We start from the raw sequence: 6,449 nt of genomic DNA, 5'->3' as shown, positions 1-6,449 counted from the left end.
AGTTGAGCAGAGCACTCGTTTAAAACGCAAGTCTCAGTTCCCTCTTCAGTATTTTCTGCTGTGAAAGAATAACAAAAGTGTGAAATTGTTTTAACAAGGTTTCTTGTGATGTGAAACGCTTGTGTGTTTAACAGTAGCATTTACTGCAGCGTTTCATTCAGTGAAGTTTAATCTTGTATAACTAATATAACTCATACTAAAGCTCAACATTAAATTTTGACATCAAATTTTGATTTAGTTTTCAGATTATATGTCAGATTAATTTTCAAGTAGACTATCTAATCTAAGCTATCAGTCATCAGTTGTAAACAGGCACCTCAATCTCAGGAGAATGATCCAGCAGACACAGAGACCGTAACATACTCGTGTTTATTACGGCAGAACGGTCATATTTATACACAAGATCAAGCAGAATCATCCACAATCCAATCATAGTACTCAATGATAAACCCCTACCATATATGGCATATGAACCTATAATAATAAGCATGTCTTGAGTTTCTGTTTGTGTGCGAGTGTATAAGTGTGTCCATGTGTGCACATAACGAAAATAAGTTAAACAAGGGCAGTCTTAGACAAGAATAGCCAAAAGTGGCACCTAAGAAATAATAAAAGATGAACAGTATACTTCAAGTTAATTTGTTTAAGTATGCTTAAGTAAAGTTCAAGTGTATTTTTAAGCATGCTTTATGTAGTAAGTATACTAATATCAATGTACTAGTAGTAAACTTGTAAGTGTACTGTTTTAACACTACTTGGGATTAAATTGGCCCAATTTTGAATGTATAAAAGTATAATTTATGTGTAATAACTAGTTTACAACCACGTTTCTTCGTTTTTCTGCAACTGTACAACTGAACTTATAGATTTACCAATTGTTAGTTACCTGTCCCACATTTTTTTTAGTTTATGAAAGTACACTTCAGTATGTTCTCAGTAAACTACTAGTTTAGTAGTTTTATACTGAACGTGTCCTTGTAAGTTTTCTTTAAGTGAACATCACATCATACTTAAAGTTTACTATTTATACATTATTTTTGCACTCTGCACCCCCTGTATGTAAAACTATGTGAACAAAAGTATTTAAGGCTACTCAATCAAAAGAGAGGCCAAGTATACTTAATCTTTTGAGATATTCTAAAAAAGTATAATTAAATATTCTGAGTACAGAAAAAGGCCAAATATACTTTTTTGTCAGTATAAGTCAAGTATACTTAAGTGAAATTTTAAGTATATTTCAGAGAAGTACATAAAAAAGTAGAAAGTATACTTTCTTATTTGTAGTTTAAAACAAGTATACTAATAGCACACCTAAATAATCTTGTTTTTTTGTAAGGGTAGTCTTTTGACTAAAATGTTTTAGTTTTAGCCATATTTTAGTCATCTGAATTGTTTTAGTTTAAGTCTCGTTTTAGTCGACTAAGACCTCACAGACAGGGTTTAGATTAAGCCAGGATTAGTCCGTAGTTGAATTAGGCATTTTAAGTAGCTTTTATATATGTGCATTAAAAAAAAAAAAAACATTAGTGTTGTGCATCTTTAAGACAAAAAATGGCACTGATACATTTTAAGATAACTCAAGTTGTTTTCAGTTCAAACAGCTCAAACATGCATTTTAGTCTGGGACTAACTTAAGCCTTATCTTTGAAACCAGGGGTTCATGTCATTAGATGTAATAAGATGTATACCAATGCATGTTAGTCGATAGAATATAGTAATAGATTTAGTTGACTAAAATCTAACAACAAGTAAAGAAACAAAAATAAGGACAAAAGATTACAAATAGAACAAAGGTACACATTAAATTAACAGTGCTTTGCGTTTGTCAGGCAGGTCTAACAATATAATTAAACCTAAAAATTAAAAATCCTGTCATCATTTACTTACCCTCATGTCGTACCAACACAAATTAAGATATTTTAAATGAAATCTGAGAGATTTCTGTCCCTCCATACACGTCTACAATTTTGATGCTTAAAAAAGATAATAAAGACATCGGAAAACTAATCCATATAATTATATTCCAAATTTAGGCACAATCAATTTATACGATAAAGAGATTTAAGCAAGAACCATTTACATTTTTTCATTTAGCAGACGCTTTTATCCAAAGCGACATACAACTGAGAACAATAGAAGCAGTTAAACTAACAGTAGGACAACAACACGTAAGTGCTATAACCCCTCTCAGTTTAACTTTAGTGCATTTTTTTTTTTTAAATAGAATAGAAGAGGAGTGAAAGTGAAGAGAAAGTGTTTGTACTACTGAATCAAGTGCTGCCGGAAAAGATACGTCTTCAGCAGTTTCTTGAAAGTGGCTACTGACTCAGAAGCTCTGGTTGAGTTAGGCAGATCATTCCACCAACAGGGAACAGTCATGGTAAAGGTCCGAGAAAGAGATTTTGTGCCTCTTTGAGATGGTACCACAAGACGACATTCGCTAGCAGAGCACAAGTTTCTGGATGGCACGTAAGTCTGAAGTAATGAGTTTAGGTAAGAGGGAGCAGTGTCAGTGGTTGTTCTGTAGGTAAACGTCAGTGCCTTGAATTTAATGCGAGCGGCAACTGGCAACCAGTGCAATTTTGTGAGGAGAGGAGTGACGTGTGCTCTCTTCAGCTCATTAAAGACTACTCTGGCTGCAGCATTCTGGATCAATTGTAGAGGTTTGACAGAGCAAGCTGGAAGACCAGCCAGGAGAGCATTACAATAGTCCAGTCTGGATAAAACAAGTGCTTGGACAAGGAGTTGTGTAGCATGCTTTGTTACGAAGGGCCTGATCCTCCTAATGTTGTGCAAGACAAATCTGCAGGACCGGGCAGTTCTAGCAATGTGGTCTGTGAATTTCAACTGATCATCAATTACAACCCCAAGGTTCCTAGCTGACCTTGATGGAGTTATGGATGACGAGCCTAGCTGAATGGAGAAGTTGTGATGAAGTGTTGGGTTGGCCGGGACCACAAGTAGCTCTGTCTTCGCAAGGTTTAGTTGAAGGTGGTGGTCCTTCATCCAGCCAGAAATGTCTGTCAGGCAGGCTGAGATACGAGCAGCTACCTTCGGATCGTCAGGCTGGATGAGAGGTAGAGTTGTGTGTCATCAGCGTAGCAATGATAGGAAAAGCCATGTTTCTGAATCACAGATCCTAGTGATGTCATGTAGATGGAGAAGAGGAGTGGTCCAAGCACTGAGCCCTGAGGCACCCCAGTAGCTAGATGTTGGGTCTTAGATGCCACACCTCTCCACGACACCCTAAAGGACCTACCTGAGAGGTAAGACTCGAACCATTGGAGTGCAGTTCCCGAGATGCCCTTCATCTTTAGGATTGACAGGAGGATCTGGTGGTTAACTGTGTCAACCAATGAGAACCAATGAGGTTCATTCTCGTGTTAATATAATAGTTAAAAAGCAACATCACAAGCGTAATTTAGTTCTTCCCTCACATTGAGGTTAAAATAAATCATGCTTCATAATAGCAAGGGTATGTACATGTGTTCAATGTGTTGACCTAATGAACTGTTTTTACTGGTAACATTGTACACTTCAAAGAGTCTTCTGCTTTTGGTATAGTTATAGTTTGGTATAGTTAGAGATTTGTTTTACATTAACTATCGTGTCATTGATGAAGGATTGTACTGGAGTTCTGTCAGAGAGTATTGTCCACTATAGGTATTTCACCCAGGCAGTTTCATCATCTGTTGGAAACCCAGGGAGAATGTGATTTTTGTTAAAGTTGGCATATCGCTTATTGTTCTAGTAATCCACTCTGTTGCTGAGAGCCAGAATGAATAGGAGTGAGAGAAGACTCAGATAGCAAGCTAACATTGAAACAATGTTGAGTCAATGTTGTTGTGTCAATGCTACCTTCATTGAATTAACATTACAAAGTGATGTTGGTTCAATATTTGCACCAGCAATTAATGTTGAAACAATGGTAAGATTTCAAGAAAAAATCAATGATAAAGTCATTGGATCAACATTATGAAGTGATTTTGGTTTAATATCACTTTTGTACCCACATTTAATGTTGAAACAATGGTAAGATTTCAGCAAAATAAAGCATTGGTAATGCTATTGAACATACATTACTGATTAAATCACCGATGTTGAATTAACATTGAAATGAACAGAAATAATCAATGGTAATGTTGTTGAATCACCATTGGTAATATTTTTCAATCAATGGTACAATGTGATGTTGATTCTAAATCACTTTTGTTGAAACCATGCAAATACTGAAATGGGATGTCAACATAAAACAAGGTTGCCATCTGATGTACCAAGTTAATGATGAAACAACATTAATATTTCAGCTACACTTCAATGGTGTCAACAAATTCCTGACCATTTCAAAGTTTGGGAAAAACCTTAACATATAAATGACACCTTTCTAGCAGTTAAGTCAATTTATTTTACTTAACAGTTTAACACAAACAATGACAAACATATATAAAATAAAAATCTTTGTTAAAAAAAGCATTACTTTCTGAAGTCTGATGTAATTATAACTGCAAGTGGTCTAACGGTTCAAGTTTTCAAAATCGGTCTTGCATCAGATTATACTTCCTCTTTTCCTGCAGGTTCTCTGAAATCTGAAAAAAAGCATGAGGTTACTAAGAGCAAGTAAATTCAGTTGTCAAACACAGTCACATTCAATAATGTTAAAATGCTAAACACAATATGATTAACTTTTTAAAATTGTTCAACACAAAACAATTTAACTATATTTATAATACTGTTAAATTATGTATATTTACCCCTTTTTTTCAGTATTTCAGTATCAAATTGAAGCAGTGTGGTAAGGTGTCCAATCTGTCCAGTTGAGTTTATCTAGCCATAATTAAACACACCAGAAGCAGTTGAAGCAGTATTAGCAAACTTTGTATGTAAGTTAATTTATATAGCATATTTCATACCCAATGGTAATTCAAAGTCCTTCACCCAGAAAAGGAATTAAAACAATCACAAAATATTCATACGAAATAAAAAATAACCCGAATAACTAAGTTGGGGGTATCCCTATCTGGACTGGAATAAATGGAGAGTCAGGTTTGTGATTTTACACTAGACACACTCAATGTCCACACTATCTATCCTAAACAGTGTTTATGATCACATACTTGTATATTTTCGACCAAAGTGAATCTGTTGACCAGGGTACACATGACACGAGTTGTGGTCTCAGTGGCATAAATTAATTTAGATGACAGAACTGTAATGATCCCAAACTTGTACGTCAACGACTTTTTCTGCTCTGCTGTGATTTATATGGTGGACAAAAAAATAAATAATATTCTGACCACCAGATGTCGCTAATGCACATTGTGTTAAAAGCTTCGAGTAATTAACTTTTTTTTGGCACAGTTTGATGAAAGCCTCAAATGCTTCAGAACGCCTCAGTTTCCCCATCACTAGGTTTTATTAAGCTTAAAATAAAACAAAAACAGCCCTGTGGGGGAAGCAAGACTTCGCATGAGGGTACCTTAGACGACAATCCAGCACAGGACTGCAAACACAAGGAGAATAAATAGGGAGGCAAATAAGAGCAGGTAACGAGGGAGGACAGGTGGGGCGATCAATCAATAATCAGGAAACAATCGACAGGAGAGCACATGGCTTCAAACATCCTCTAAATATCCCCAAAACACCAGCGGATTCAAACACACTTCAGACATGATGAAGAAAATAGACATTAGTGAAGCGTTTGAGACTCTTGATCTAAGCAAATGATGTTCATACATTTTAAGTGTGACTCTTAAGAGTCTAAAACAGTTTCTTTGCATGTCATACCTCACAAATATTCAGAGGTGGAAAGTCCAGGGGTCAGAAAGTAATAGTCCTGCCATATGTTTGTTCCACCTATGAACTCAGTCAACTGATTTCACTAATTAGTTCTGTCTCCTGTCTGAATTAGCAAATCCATGTGATTGGAACAAAATACTGAGGAGGACTTTTACTTTCTGAACCTGGACTTTACATCTCTGCATAGCAATGCCACATGTCAGCCAAGAGCAAAGAAATAAACCAGAACTGGACCTTATCATAGCCAAAAAATCTGTGTATATTAAATATGGAGTACTGAAGAGAAAAGAAGACATTACATCTGTGAAGATCTCAGCAGAGGAGGATTAAACAATTCCACAAACAGCATTACCAGCTTCACTTATTACTAACCAGACTGACTTTATTTCTGTCAGACGTCTACAGAAGTTTTATTGAGAATTAAAGGGGCTCAAAGCGATGACACGCGTTTTTTAGGCCAAAACATTTTTTGTCACATACAACAAACATCTCCTCACTATCCGCTAGCTGCCTGTCCCCTGAACACACTGTAAAAAAACACAGTCTCTGCAGACACCCCAGGCTCCACAAACGGCAACAAAAACAAGCTGGGCTAACCCGCACCACGAAACATAACAAACTGTTCCAGCCAATAACCGACAAGAAGGGTTTGG

General features: G+C 36.0%; 1 long non-coding RNA gene across 1 annotated transcript; it reads right to left on the bottom strand.

Moving 5' to 3' along the window:
* Window positions 1-612, bottom strand: LOC143707645 (uncharacterized). The gene is made up of 2 exons (XR_013193186.1): window positions 317-612; window positions 1-58 (listed from the first exon to the last, which is right to left on the bottom strand). It is a non-coding gene; the product is annotated as an uncharacterized LOC143707645 (long non-coding RNA).
* Between the last annotated feature and the right edge of the window lie 5,837 nt (window positions 613-6,449).

This window comes from Siphateles boraxobius, unplaced genomic scaffold (assembly GCF_051911475.1).
Source record: "Siphateles boraxobius isolate OS27281-9 unplaced genomic scaffold, OSU_SipBor_1 413, whole genome shotgun sequence".
Lineage (NCBI taxonomy): Eukaryota > Metazoa > Chordata > Actinopteri > Cypriniformes > Leuciscidae > Siphateles > Siphateles boraxobius.
The sequence above is the reverse complement of the archived record's forward strand: the minus strand, read 5'-3'. Positions and strand labels throughout refer to the sequence as shown.